Source organism: Arachis hypogaea, chromosome 5, assembly GCF_003086295.3.
Source record: "Arachis hypogaea cultivar Tifrunner chromosome 5, arahy.Tifrunner.gnm2.J5K5, whole genome shotgun sequence".
NCBI classification, from domain to species: Eukaryota; Viridiplantae; Streptophyta; class Magnoliopsida; order Fabales; family Fabaceae; genus Arachis; species Arachis hypogaea.
The window spans coordinates 35,000,579-35,016,463 of NC_092040.1; the positions used below are offsets into that span (position 1 = coordinate 35,000,579).

At 33.6% G+C, this 15,885-nt stretch overlaps 1 long non-coding RNA gene across 1 annotated transcript; it reads right to left on the reverse strand.

Annotated features, from left to right (window-relative positions):
- Positions 1–11,290: 11,290 nt before the first annotated feature.
- Positions 11,291–14,420, reverse strand: LOC140184577 (uncharacterized). The gene is made up of 4 exons (XR_011881648.1): positions 14,241–14,420; positions 14,096–14,150; positions 13,850–14,008; positions 11,291–11,619 (listed from the first exon to the last, which is right to left on the reverse strand). It is a non-coding gene; the product is annotated as an uncharacterized lncRNA (long non-coding RNA).
- Between the last annotated feature and the right edge of the window lie 1,465 nt (positions 14,421–15,885).

Consider the following 15,885-nt stretch of genomic DNA (forward strand, 5'->3'; position numbering starts at 1 on the left):
GATTAGAGTATCTAAATCAAAATAAAACCTTAAAAATTGAAGATAGAATTTTAAAGATAAGATAGATGAATAATAAGATAATAATTTATAAAAACGATAACAAAATTGAAATAAGCGTAGTACACACTTCAATCGATTGAGTAGCACAACCAATTGATTGAATTTGGAAAATCCATATTGTTTTGATGAATTCAATCGATTGGGTAACACAACCAATCGATTGAATTATGAGACCTCAGGTTTTTTTGAAGCATTCAATCGATTGTGTAGTATAAACAATCGATTGAATTATAAAAAATCCACATTTTAGTCATCGTTCAATCGATTGGGTAATATGACCAATCGATTGATTTTTTGCGAAAACTATGATGCCTTGTAATTTTCAATCGATTATTTTGTGATAACTGTGATAACAACCTATAGTCCAATCGATTCAGTTATGGAAAAACCTGAAATTCAATTGATTGTTTTGATAATCCAATCGATTGATTTTCAAAGAAACACGATTTAACAGCCCTGGACGAACGTCACAGATCAACTATAATATTTTAATCGATTGGAATAGCCAAAAAGTTTATTACGATCAATAGAAGATCTAATATGTTATTGTTTTTGTTTTTTATTGTTAATAAACATAATAGATTAATGATAAAATAATAATTTATAAAGTAAAAAATAATTTTTATAATTAAATAAAATATATGAGATTAATTTGTAATTAAAATTAGATAAAGACTATTTATCAGTTATTAAAAAACTTAAAAAATATATTTTGTTATAAAACATTTAATGGTCCAAACGTTTCTTAGACATCGAAAACGTTCTTGGACCATCGAATCTTCTTCTCATTCGTAGACCCCCAAATAAAAGATCTACTGTGAGCTTCAATCTCTTCGCAAGTCAATGTTGGCAGCTTAACCGTTTGCATTGTATACGTGGGTAGGGCCGAAATGACTGACTGAGTAAGGGTGATTCGACCCGCCAAGGAAAGCTGGTTGGTTTTCCATCCACTCAATCTATCCCGAACTCTATCAACAATTTATTTCTAATTTAGGTAACTCGCTCATGGAGTAATGGAACACCAAGATACTTACTTACCCAGGTTAGATGTAAGAGAGAACCCAAACCAGTGCCGTGTTACGTTTATATACATATAAAAGAGTGTTACTTTTATTCACGTCATTCCGATCGAGAACACATCAATAATCTGAGTTTTCACAACTTACAATTGTGGACAGTCAAATTGAAAAAAAATTGAACGTGTCGAACTTTCTCTTTAAAGCTTACTAGATTCATATAATCAAATCATCGTTAACATCAATAACAATAATATTATCGATTAATTCCAATTTGATGATGTTGTTACCGCTATTTTTTTTTTAAAGTAAGCGTAAAAACAAAGACGATCAATCAGAGGGTTCAAAGCAAACAAAAATTTTATCGATAGTGAGAGACAGATCAACGAAATATGACTTTTGTGGGAGTCATTATCGTAATAAATCAAAGTCTTAAAAGAGGTCCTATCATTATGGCAAGAAAGGACATTAGAAGAAAGATTGTTGGTTAAATAAAAAGAGTACAGAAATCTCCTGATACAACAACCTCACAGGAATGTGTTACAAGTATCTCTAACCATAGAGGCATCTTGTGCATTGAAGTAGCGATAGGTCATAAAGGTAATGGACGACTGATTGATGTTTTGTTGATGGATTATGCTGCAACGTATAACATGACTTTGCATCGGCATTGGTTTAGCACCTATATGTACCGGTTTCATTAAGATTTGTGCTCATCAGAGATAATCATGCTTTGAAAATTATGGGTATTAGTACTATTAAAATCAAAATATTTGATGGTTCCATATGTACAATTCAAAGTGTAAGATATGTAAAAGGCCTAAAAAAGAATCTATGGTCTGTTAAGTTTTGGATGTTCAAAAATACAAAATTAATATTGAAAGTGGAATCTTAAAAGTGTTAAAACAGTGTTCGTATCATCATGAAAGCCAAAAGGCTAATAACCAATCTCTACTTACTCTTTGAAGACAAAGTCCAAGACGCAAAAGTGGCTGTTGCATGTGTAAATCATGAAGAGATGTCGATGATATGGCATTACAGGCTATGCCACATATGCCAGAATGTGATCTACAAATTCTTGCAAATAGCAATATTCTTCCAAGGATCAAATTGATAAATCTACTTTTCTGTGAGCATGGCGCAACAAGCAAATAACACAAGATAAAATTTGAAAGGCGCACATTCAAAAGTAAGCATATACTAGACTTAATTCATTCTAATGTGTGAAAATCACCTGTAATATTGTTAGGAGGAATAAAATATTTTGTCTCCTTCATAAATAATTACTCTCGAAGGATATATGTGTATCAAGAAAAAGTTATATGTGTTTTCAATATCCATACACTTTAAAGCACAAATCACTACAACAATTTATAATTCCAACAGCTATTTCTTGAACGAGATTAAATAGAACCATCACCGTTGCTGCCCCATTTTAAACAACCGCCTCTCAAGTATGTAACGGGCGGCGGGTTACTTTTACTCCATGGCAGCTTAGATGTATTCGCGCCATTACCCGCTTAATTCCTAATTTTTGCTTGCGCTTCTCCCTCTAGCCACTATTACCCCTCATTACCCCAATTTTGGTTCTCCCAAAACCTAGCTCCTCACCCAGAACTCCAATTGCAGTGAGAAAAACTCTTTTCGCAGAACAACGATAAATCATGGCTTAGCAAAACCCCACACATTTGTTCCTTTCCATAGTAAACTAATTGTGCTTCTCTTTAATTTGTTTTTTTCTCCTTGGATTTAATGCTTCTTCTTGTTGATAATCACTAATAATCCATTATCCTGTTCTTATCTCTCTTTTTTTTTCTTACAAATGATTTTTGAAGCTTAATCTATGACATTTTGTTATTTTTCATAAAATAATTTATAATAAACTTATAAGTACAAAATTAAATTCACAAATTAATGGTTCATAACTCAGGTGATAAAAAACTGTTCAATTTTTTTGAATTGTGGTGATGATTTTATTAACAAAGAATAATAGAGCTTTTCTTTGTATCTCAATGTGGGGAGTGAGTAAATTCTAATAATAACGGAACTTTAGATTGTGACGTAATTTGTTGAAAAAATGAATGGAAACCATGCTCGTAAATATATAAAATAGGTTCAAAATTTGATTATGAAATTGATAATTGCATATTGCTTTGTATATAATTAGGTGCCATATATATATATATATATATAACTTAATAAAAGTTAGTTAGTATGATTTTGTCAAGGTGAATACGTCAATTTTAACAAATATAAAGTAACTTTATTACTATTCTTTTTGTGTTAAAAAGCTTATTTAAATGGCGTTAGTCATTACATATAAATCTTACTTTAAAAGTAATAGTTGATGAAGAAAAGAAAGGAAGAAGAATCTGATGTATTATAAGGCTTTTTTTAATGCTTTTTTTTTTGCTTTTTCTCACCCTCTCTATAGTTTCCAAAGATTTTTGTCGATATATATAACTTGTTTTTGTACCTCATGTTGTGATTAGTGTTTGAAAGCTTTGATAGTAGTTGTTATTGTCTATTACTAATAGGAGCTATTGAAATAAAAACGTCTAAATTATCTTTTTTTAAAAATATTTTTCAGTAATTAAAATTTAATATATATATATATATAATCGATTAAATTATGTTATTTTTGTCAAAATTAGGCTAGACAAATTGATTTAATCGAAAAAATGGTAAATTAAATCTTGAACTAATCTAAATTAATATTTTTTTATAAAAAAATGACTACAATACCCTCGTTATAGAGAATAATTAAAATACTCTTATTATTATTATTATTATTATTATTATTATTATTATTATTATTATTATTATTATTATTATTATTATATATTAAAAATTCTAAATCCTAACCCTACGATAAAAAAATAAAAGACTAAAATTTAGGATTCTCAAAATTAATATATATAATAGAAGTATTTTAGTCATTTTCTATAATAGGGTATTGTAGTCATTTTCTATAAAAAAAATAATATTAATTTAGACCAGTTCAAGATTTGATTCACCATTTTTCGGTTAAATCAATTTGTCTAGTCTAATTTTGACAAAAATAACACGATTTAATCAATTATATATGTTAAAATTTAATTATTAAAAAACATTAGAAAAAGACGTTTTTAACATCTTTATCTGACTGACTCACATGACTAATATACATCAAAATTCAAAAGCTATTAGGTGCTAATATAGAAGCATAACCATGACGTTAGTTTGGGGTGTGATCATTGTCACTCCAAGGTCATTAATTTAAGTCTGTTTAGCAGAGTAGAATAGTTGTAAGTTTTTAGGTGCTAATATATGCAATGTAGTTCTTAGTTTGGAATGTATGATATGCTAACATATACCATCTAATTTCATTCACTGTGTAGTTAGAACATGATGGACGATGTACTCGAATATAGAAGGAATTGGATAGTACCTCTACTAATTGGGGACTCTATAACGCATTATGGTATTATAAAGCTTCAACCTAATACATAAAAAATAGTGACTTGATAATTGAATTATTTTAGTAGAGATTTTACATATGATCATGATTGATCTTGAAAGCAATGAAATATTGAATTAGAAAATTTTCTTTATAATAGTGTTCTCCTTCATGTCCTTATTATATGGTCTCAGAGAACAGGAAATTAGAATGAATACAAATAGCGAGCACATTTAATTTTAACATAACATAACACTAAATGCTATAGCTTGGACTTCAACTAAAAAATAGCACATATAATGGTGAGACTATTCACGTAAAGATGAAACTTTAGACTAGCAAAGTGGTGGTATAGCTAGTAACTGGTTATAGTGTTCATGTGATTTTCAACCACATCTAATGATACATGTATAAGATGAGAATTTTTTCTTTATTTTTACTACTATTCTTCATCCATGTTATTCATTTATTTTTCTAATTCTGATTTATTTTTGTTCAAGTTAGTTTTTTTAATAGAAAATGAAGTAAGTGTTTGAACGTTTCAATTCACTTGTTTTAAAAAATAAAAATAAAAATTAGTTTCTTAATTTTCTAACTTTTATTCATAAGGTCCATGTTGGGATTTCATTTGTTAAATGTTTTAGCATTTCATTCTATGGCAGCCAAGATTTTTTCTTTGGCAGGAACATTTTTTCTGTTTCTCAAAAAAATAAAGTCCTAAACAAAATACTTCTATGATATAGATGTTTTCTTGTTTGAACCATATGCGAATAGGTTCAAAGTTGAAGAGCTAATCTATCACTTCACAATTGTAGATAGCTGAAGGCCAAAGTACGCACTTCTATTTTTGGTGGAATAAATACTTACTTGTTACTTTTTACTTATGTGGTGATTTTATTTTTTGAAGAACAAGTGATATCTCTTTCACTAGGATTGGTAGATTAATATTTTTTTAAAAAAATATTTTCATAGTTGTTCCTAAATTATGGATTAAGAAACTATAAAATTCTCTTGAGTATGCACAAAGTAAGGGTGTGCATGGTCGAGTATGGTCCGAAGATCTGGCCCGGCTCCGAATATTTTAGGGGTTAATTTTGTGTGATTTTATTGGGTCTAGGACTGGGTAAGGGTCTCAAAAATAGACCCGGTCATTATTTCGGATCGGATCAGAGCCATAGTTCGGGTCACTCGAAATCGGTCCGGTGGCCCGGTCATCATATACAATTAATATTTTGTGTTATTAGTGATGGATGATGGCTATTCTTATGTGGAATTTAAGTATTGTAAACCTTAATATTTTGTGTTATTAGTTATTATATGACTATAAGTTAATGTTTTATGTTTAAAATGCATAAGATTTTAGACTAACTAATGCATAATATTGTGTTATTTGTATTGATTTAAATATTTGGTGTTATTAGACAATATTAGTATTGATTATGGTTATGCTTTAATTTTAGAGAAGAGTTGGTTCTTGTTATATTTTTCTAAATGAATTTTACCATGAATGGTTGGAGTATTGAATATTTGGATATTTTCACATGCTAGCTTATAAGAAGGTATCAAGGTAATATAATGTTAACGGCCTGATTTTCACCCGATTTTTACCCGGTATAATCGTGGCCCGAAAGTGTATAGATTTCATCGGGTCTAGGGTCGAGTTCGGGTCTAATAAATAGGCCTGGTATATATTTCGGGGCGGATCTGGATTGCATCAAACCCGATTTCACCCGATCCATGCACACCCCTAGCACAAAGTGTTTTAAAATTTATTTTGCTTTTGCGCATCATTCTACCGATAGAATAATCATATATCCATGTAGTGTTGTGCTTTTAAGAAGTGGCTAATAAGGGATGAAGTGTATGATCATTGATTTGTATACAATTCCCAATAGGATATACGTTTTGGTCTTATCATGGAGAGCGTTCGATAGGAGAAACTAGTAACGTCTCAAATAGCAGTTTTTGGATATAGTACAAAATTCTATGGTCGATGAGTAGAATCCTATGGTAGAAGTTGATTCCATTCGAAACTTGATTAGTGAAGGTCTAAGAGTTAGTGGGAACAACAGAAATAGAGCACCCGTAATAGAAATGAAGCCATTAAAAATGGTGGTCAAAGATCGATGCCTAGTGAAACTCATGAAACTCTTGAAGTGAAAGGGTTTAGTGAGATGCTTAAAGATGGAAAAGAACCATTATATGAAGGGTGTACAAGATACTCAAAATTTTCTTTTATATTAAAGTTGTTTCATATCAAATCCGTACGTGGTATGAGCGACAAGTCTATAAAGATGATATTAGAACTATTGAGTGATGCATTTGAATAGGCAAAGATTCCAAGTTCATTTTATGCGGTAAAAAGATCATCACCAAACTTAATTTGGATTGCATGAAGATACATGCATGCCTAAACAATTGTATGCTCTATCACGAAGAAGAAGAGAATAGGAAGACATGTAAAGTTTGTAATAAGTCTAGATGAAAGATATTTAAAAAAAAGACCAAACTAAGACATCGAGTATTATTAATAACAAAAAGAAGCTTCTTACAAAAGTTATGCATTAGTTTCCTTTAAAATCTTGATTGAGAAGATTATTCTATTCGTTAAAGACTACTACTGATATGCAATGACATGCTACGGCTGAGAATAATAATAACTCAATGAGACATCCAAGAAACTTTGAGGCCTGGAAGGGTTTAATTTGGAGTACTATAAGTTTGCATCTAATGCACAAAATGTGTGTCTTGCATTAGCTACCGATGGTTTCAATTCACATGGAACTTTGAGTGTAAATCACAATATTTTGCCCTCATTCCATATAATACTCTTCCATGGATGTGTATGAAATTGACATCATTCATAATTTTAATGATTATTCCCAAAAAAAAAGTTAGGAAATAGCATAGATGTTTATTTGCAACCTCTAATAAAAAAGTTAAAAGAGTAACGGGATGAGGGTTGTGATGCATATGATGTTTTAAAACAAGAAATGTTTAAGTTGCATGCAGTTTTATTGTGGACAATTAGTGATTTTTCTGGGTTAGGAAATCTTTCTGGTGGAATACATATACAGGACTTGCTTGTCCATCTCGCAATTTTGATAACATCCCTTATCGTCTCAATCACAGCAAAAAATATTATTTTATGGGTCATCGTCGCTTTTTTGATTAGAGACACAAATTTAGATTAAACACCATTCAATTTAATAAAAAAAATAAAAAACAAGGCTTCCACCAAGAACATTATCTAGCAATAAAATCCTTTCACAAGTTGAGAATATTAATGTCCTCTTTGGCCGAAGAAAAGAAATTAAATAGAAAAAAATGGTAATATATTATGTACTAGTGGACCTGTTGAAGGAGGTGGCACTCAAAGGATGGAAAAAGAAAAGCTTTTTTTTGAGTTGCCATATTGGAAGTCTAATTTTCTATGTCACAATCATGATATGATGCATATTGTGAAAAGAGAAAGTATGAGGAGCCAATATAATTAGTGTACAATGTATACAATGGAGATATTTTTGAAATTAACATTAAATAATAATTAAATTAGTTAATTACAAAATTATTTCCAATTTTAAATACAAAGCAAATAAGGATTCCAAACAGTTACGAACACCTCAGACTGGTTTCTCTCTCCCCCATCTCTCTCTCTCTCTTCATCCTCTCTTATTGGTGCCGCTAAAACCGACGGGATCGCCGACGTGAGAAGCCTTTCGCTGAAGACCAAACTGTACCCTAACCCTAGCGAGGAGCTTCCGAAGAGTAAGACGAACTGGTATATGATGCGGTTCCCGAGGCCGGCTTGATGAATCCCTTGGCGAAGAAGAAGGCGAGGCAGACAAGCGACGGGATCAGGTTGCCAAAGCCTGAGAACGCTGCAGCGAATGGAAAAGTTTTAGTGAGGATGGAGACCCCGAGTCCGAGGATGACGACGGCACCGAGATGCTAACTCTCTCTAGCACCGGCAATGGAGGACCAGCTCCGACGTGGCTGAACAACGTCCGGCAGCAGAATTTTCTGCACCTTCAGCCGGATGCATCGTCGAAACGAAACGACGACAGGCATGATGGCGGCAACAACAGCGTCACAGGAGAAGCGTATGGATCATCAGAAGATCGATGTTGGACGTGCAGATCGATGCTGGGAGACAGTATGCAGCTAGGGGTGGCAACGGGGCGGGTAGGGACGGGTTTTTGCTCTACCCGACCCTGCCTTGCCGTACAACAACCCGCATAGAACCCGCCCCGCTTTTACCTGCGGGTAGAAAAACGTTCAACTTTAACCCGCCCCTGTGGGTACCCGCCCCGCCCCTACCCGCCCCTATAATTATTAAAATCCAATAAATAAAATTAAATTTCAAAATTTATATAACCATCATCACATACATAACAAAAATTAAAGTAAAAATTTAAATATGATACAATATTACTAATCATTTACTAATTATTTTACATATATTATACATATTATATATTAAAATTATATACATAGTGGGGCGGGTATTACCTAAACCCGACCCCGCCCCGCCCCTCCCAAAAACCTGTCCCGCTAAAAATCCGCCCCAAGCAGGCAGGGACAGGGTGGGTACCCGCGGATTCGGGTGGTATTGTTATCCCTATATGCAGCGGAAGTTTTATATATGCATGTAGATGTTTATTTTTCATATAAATGAGATGTTTATCCTTAATGTAAATATGATATTTTAATGTATTTAATGGTCAATTTAGAATGATCATTTTAGTAGGTATGCGGATGGTTATTTTAATTTTTATGTAGATGATTATTTTGACTGGATTGGATTTAGTTATATATAATTAAAATATGTTGGATGTTCAATTCATTAGGTATGCGGATGATTATTTTTATTCTTAAGTGGATGGTTATTTTTACTAAAGGTGAGTGGCGTGTGGCAAGCCAAGCAGCGAAGGTGAAGTGGGATGATTATTGATGAAGGTGGGGTGACCGCCGGTTGAAAAAGAAGAGAGTATTGGAGTGAAATTTTTGATAAATTAGGATGGTTATTTTTTTGAAATAATTAATTGAATTTATTAAAAATTTGAAATTTAAAATTGAGGAATTTGAAATTTGAAATTTGATGTGAAATAACTGAATGAGAGTTTTTGAATTTAGGGTAATCTGTGGAGGGGTTTTTATTATTTATCCCTATTGGGCTAAATAACTAGCTCATTGTACACATTATCAAGATTTCTCATTGTTTCCGTAGCGAAATTCGATGTATGTGATTATGTCATATATACCTTTTTAAATGATAGTTCAAAATCAAAAGATCACATCAATGCTCGAAGAGACGATTAACTAGCTCATTGTACTCATTATCAAGATTTCTCATTATCTCCCTAGTCGATGCATGTGATTATGTCATATATACCTTTTTAAATGATAGTTCAAAATTAAAAGATCACATCAATGCTCGAAGAAACTATTAAAAAATGGGTGTCAAGCTTGACTTTTGGCCATTGAAAATGAAAAGTGTCTTTCAACAATTTTTACTTTGAAGAATTCGGACAAGAAGTTCTTGACAACTTTAAAAAAATCATTGTTCCTAATGGTAATGAAAGTAACATGTCAAGGTGCATCGACTTAAATAATCTTAAGTTGATTGAGATGCTAAAATTTTATGATTGTCATATACTTATAGAACAATTACTACTTTTTAGCCATGCGAACAAGGCGCCCTAATGAATCTCTGCAGTGCTAATTAATTCATTCTTTAAACAATTATGTAACACTCATTAAGTGTTTTATGTTTGAAAAAGTTGTAAGATTAAATTATTCTCATGTTATGCCACATAGAAATGCTATTTTCTCCATTTTTTACAGTTATGACTCACTTATCGACGCACTTAGTAGAAGAAGCTAAATTTAGCGTCCTTGTCCATTATAGATAGATGTACCTTATAAAGAGATAAAATTATTTGCTTAGATATTAATTTATTAGTTTTTTGATAGTATTAATCATTATTTATTGATACGTATTTAGGACACTTGAAGTCGTATGTACGTAACAAAGCACAATCAGAAAGATTTATAGCGCAATGGTACTGTGATAAATTTATATTTTATAATAAATTCTGAGTTGAAAAGAATAGAATTTATCAACTTAGCTTTCATTTATTCATTGAAATTACATGTTTTTGTGGGTTTCTCCTAATTGTGTTTAATTGTGAAAAACATACTTTTTATGCTTTAACTCCTTGCTACCGAACATGTCAGGTTTGGCTGGATAACCGACAGATGAGACCCATTGACCATAGGACAGATATGCATCATATGCACTTGTATGTTGTTTGAGTTTACAATTGTTTTGATTTGCTTAATTGCCTAACTGTAATTAACTGCTACCTGACTTATACGTTGTAACTGCTATTTATACCTATTTTTTTCTTGTCTGTTTTGCCTATGTTTGTTTCTGAGAGATCCCTCATGTTGGCGGTGGTGACACTAAGGGTTGTTCCTGGTATGTGATGATGGAGGTTGAGGCAGGTTGGATTAGGTATTACCTTATTTCTCTAGTTTATGTATTGAATAGATAGGGATGAGCGATGTAACACCCTACCATACAGAGTCTTATGCTTAAGTCATAATTCAGAGATGGCAAGGTATTACGACCTCTAAAATAAAAATTTAGTACATATAGTAGTATGAATGATTGATTATAACTAGGAGCCTTTGTAGAAAAAGGGGTAAATAAAAACCATCGCAACTCAAAGCGCAACACTCCGATCGATAACGGAACGAACAAGGATAACCAACGCGTGATTATATATATACAAAGGAGTGTCAAAAACAGGAATATCAAGACTCAAGATCCGGCTGCGAAGATAATCGATCCGAGCATAACAATATATACATATGATATAATAAGGAAAACCCCAAAGGAAACCCAAAGGGACACAAGTACATAAAACCTATTCTCCAAAATCTCCCATAAGAGGAGTCATCACAGTTTGTATTATTTCATGGAGATAAAAGTATCTAAGCAAAACATATAAACCAAAACATAGTCCCGAGAACAAAGGATCTTCGCAAATCTAGAAGTCTCCAGCATGCCTCAGCGGGAAACCTCACGTCCTGCATCTGAAAACCACAAAATCCGCATGGGTGAGAACCAGAGGTCCCCAGCATGGTAACAGCTTCCACATATATAATACATAATAATGGAGGAAAGCCAAAGGCAATCCTAGAACTTCCTCCAGATAATATCAAAGCTTATAAACAAGCTAAACCATAAAGGGCATCTGACTAAAGATTCTTCAGTCTAACTAATACTTCCCTTTCCAATTCCTTCAGACCTCCCAACCACCAGCAGGAGTATAATATAGCAAACACAGTTATATCAAGCAAGAAATATACAATTAGGAACAAGTAAGGCATTTAGACAATTAGCAAGTAATATGCAGTCAAATAGGCAATCTCAAACAATTCATATAGTATGCATATGATGAATGCCTGTCCCTAGTGGCTGATGATATCATCTGTCGGTTATAGAGCCAACCCGACAAGTCCTGGTAGCTAACCCTTGGACTGTCCCTCTGTCATGCATCCCCAACTCGAGTTATACTCATCATAAACTTGATTATAATCATGATCTATATCCATCACCTTCACTGGTGAATATTTACGGGGGCGAGCTCATCCGGGTCTTTCACAGTGCCCGGCCACACTTATGACATAGGGTCAAAAGAGAATCAAGTCTCAACCTGGAGCACGTGGTGGCTAGCCACTGCTACTACCCAGGGAAACTCGTATCTCCGATAGTGGAAGTGCAAATCACAATTATCAATAATTCAGCATAAACATGCATGAATTCTCATCCATGGATCAACATCCATATCAGCCATTCCGGCTCACGGTTAAATCCATAACCAGCCAATATTCATAGCATATACAGCTATTCCGGCTCACGGTTCAATCCAGAACCAGCCAATATTCATAGCATACACAGCTATTCCGGCTCACGGTTCAATCCAGAACCAGCCAATTCATAAACAATTACGGCCCTTCGGCCAATGGCATAACAAGCACTTCCACCACCATCCTCCACATCTCACATAATCATCAATGATCCTCATTGATTATTCATTTTCCCCTTGCTTCACTCGCAAGTTACCTCATTCACTAGCCCTTCTCTCATAGCTAGGCATATCATAATGATTTAAGATATAAGTGGTGAGATCGGAGGCTTAGAAGTATGAAATTTGGCTTTTAAAACTCAAAAATCAACTTTGGGATGAAAACAGGTCCGCGCGTACGCGCACGCTTGGATGGCCTCAAAAACTTCATCGACGCGCAAGCGTCATGCACGCTAACGCGTGGTTTAAACATTTGCCAATCGACGCGTACGCGTCAACCACGCGTACGCGTGGGTGTCCTCGTGCCCCAGGCACAACACTGGCACCGTTCTGGCATAACTCTCGGGAAAATGGCTGGGCATTGGGTGCAGCACCATCGGCGCGCCCGCGCACATCACGCCCACGCGTGGATGGCATTTTCGGGAAGAACGGCGCGCACGCGCCAAGTGCGCCCACGCGCAAGGGGTCATTCTGCTAAAAATTTTCTAAGTTAAAAGCTGCAGAATTCACCAATTTAAACCCCAATCTTCCAACGGACATAACTTTCTCATTTTAAATCGTTTTTCACCCGTTCTTCGAACGGCATGGACATCCCGGATCCAATTTCATTTCTAAATAGATTTGGCACAAAACAGAGATCCGTAGTCCAAGTTATGTCCCACCAAAGTATGCCCAAAAACCATATTTTTCATAAAAACCACAAAGTGCCATTTTCAAAACAAGCCATATCCAACTCTTTTCAAAATCAACCAAAACATGCCATTTTCATCCCTTTTCTTTGAAATCAATCAAAATATATCAATTTCAACATCAAGCCTCCTCAACTCACACATTGAGACTTTACCACATTTTACAAAATCACTATCTCATCATTTTAACCCACTTCACCCAAGTGGCTCAAACTCAAACATATTGACATATCATATACTCTTCCTCATGCCAAATCCAACAACACCAATCCCAATAATTCATTATTATACACAATCAACATCATGCTCACCATAAACATGGTTCAACCCACAATTCAACCATAACCAATCATCAAGCATATATCACAACATGCATATTTCTCATACATCATACCACCAAGGCATCATTAATCATCATCATATATATGACCACATCATATATCTCAATCATTCAACAACATCAACATTTCAATGCCTATCTTAGGGCCTCTAGTCTAAGTATTTCCTACCACATTACATATTAGATACGGGAAACCGAAACCATACCTTAGCCGATTTTCCCAAGCTCCACCGGAGCACTTCTAAACCACTTATCCACAAGCTCTCAAGGCCTCAACACCTCCAAGAACAGATTTTTCACCACCAAGCCCTTTCCAAGCTTTTCAAAATCACCAAATCAAGCACCAATATTCACATATACACAACCTAAGCCACAATCATCATACCCATACACAACATCTCAAAACCCAAACATCATAAAACAACAAAATACACTAGGGTTGAGAATCTTACCACACCCAAGGTCCAAGGAGACAAGATTAACCTTCTCCTTCAAGAGAGTCGGGTCCTATAACATCAAAGAACCCAAAATCTTAACATTTCACCCATAAAACTCGAAAATAAGGGCTGAGATTTCGAACAGAAACTTGTGGCTTACCTCAAGATTGATTGTATGGGTTTTGTAGAGCTCTCCGCGGTGAACGCGTGGCCGCAAACGGGGCGACAATCGGAGCTCTAGATCAAAAGTTATGGTGGTTTGAAGATCAAGTGAGAGATAGAGGTTTGAGAGAGTGTTTTTCCCCCATTTCCTCTCTTTTCAGCGTGTTTGGTGTTGTGTGAGGAGAGAGAGTGCTGAAAACTAGGGTTTTGGTTAAGTTATGTTGGGCCAAGGATCCACTTTGGGTCCAATTGGCCCGGTTTGGCCCGTTCGGTCCAATCTTGGTCCGAATTCTATAAAATTGGTACCAAAATTCTCGTCTCAATCTCCTCTATCACATTTAGCCACAAAAATCACATTTTAGGCTTTCTAGAATAAATTCTCATTTATGGGTTAATTAGCCGTTAATTAACCGGGTTTTACAAGCGATGTAAGTTAATGGATAGAAAGTCCTTAAGCACGTCTGTGACCCTTTTTATTTCTTTAAATTATTCACCTTACGGATTTGTAAATTAAAGGAAGTTTCTTTATGCCCTTTTTAAAGTAAAATTTTTCATAAAGTTTTTTCAAAGTATTATTTTTAAAAAGAAACTGTGTTTTTAATGATGGTATTTCCTTCCCTTCTGAAAACCTGCGAGGACGATATTTTCACTCCCTACATCTTTTCTTTTTCAGTGACAGGTTCAAAAAGCTCTGACATAAAGGCGTGACCAAACTACAGAGCTTTATGTATATATATATATATATATATATATATATATAGCTCTGTAGTTTAGTTTAGTCTTAAATTTTCTTTTTCCTCTTGTCATTTATTATTTTGGTAATTAGAGGGGTAGGACTTCTATTTTTGAAATTTTGAATGGATTTATTTAGTTAATATTATATGAATATAATTATGTGATTAAGTGGTTTAAAGTAAAGATTTTTCGATTTCTTAAGTAAAAATTTGATTTGTATTCGCGAAAGCTCAATATTAAATAAATATAGTATGAAATTAAAGGAGTAGAGGTAGGTAATACCTGAACTTTTAGTGCATTCATGAGATGGAAAAAGTTAGGGTATAATCCAATTTTTAACACCTTACCTCCTGGAGAAGCCATTTGAATCGAGACTTTCATTCTTTTATCACCATTGATTAGAACTCTATATTTAAAGATTCTGTATTCTTTTTCAGAGAAAAAAATCAATATTAATAATCTCATTAATTTTCTTACTCAATTTACGGCCAATTTCATTAGTTTTGAATTTTTTTAGAAGCTCTCAGAATCAAATCTAAATGGAAAAAGAACAAATTTCATTGTAGTCCATTTTCGAACATGTATAACAAAATTCTTAAAGAGTAATGAGAATTCCTTCTTATCTTTGAGAATATTTAAAGTCGTTCTCAAAGATGAATTAGAATTGGTTTGATCATAATTCTACTTATCTAAATCCATTCGACTTCCTTCATATAACTTTCAATGTATTTTTAATGGTTCCTATTAAAAAATATTTTGTCAGCAAATACAAGATTAAATAGACTTTTAGTATATATCAATTCCTTCTTTTAGAGAAGTCTTTCTTTGTCACAAATACTAATTTTTTTCTCTTCTTTCATATTTTTTGGATTTGAATGTGGATTTCTTTTTTCTTTTGAATTTATGAT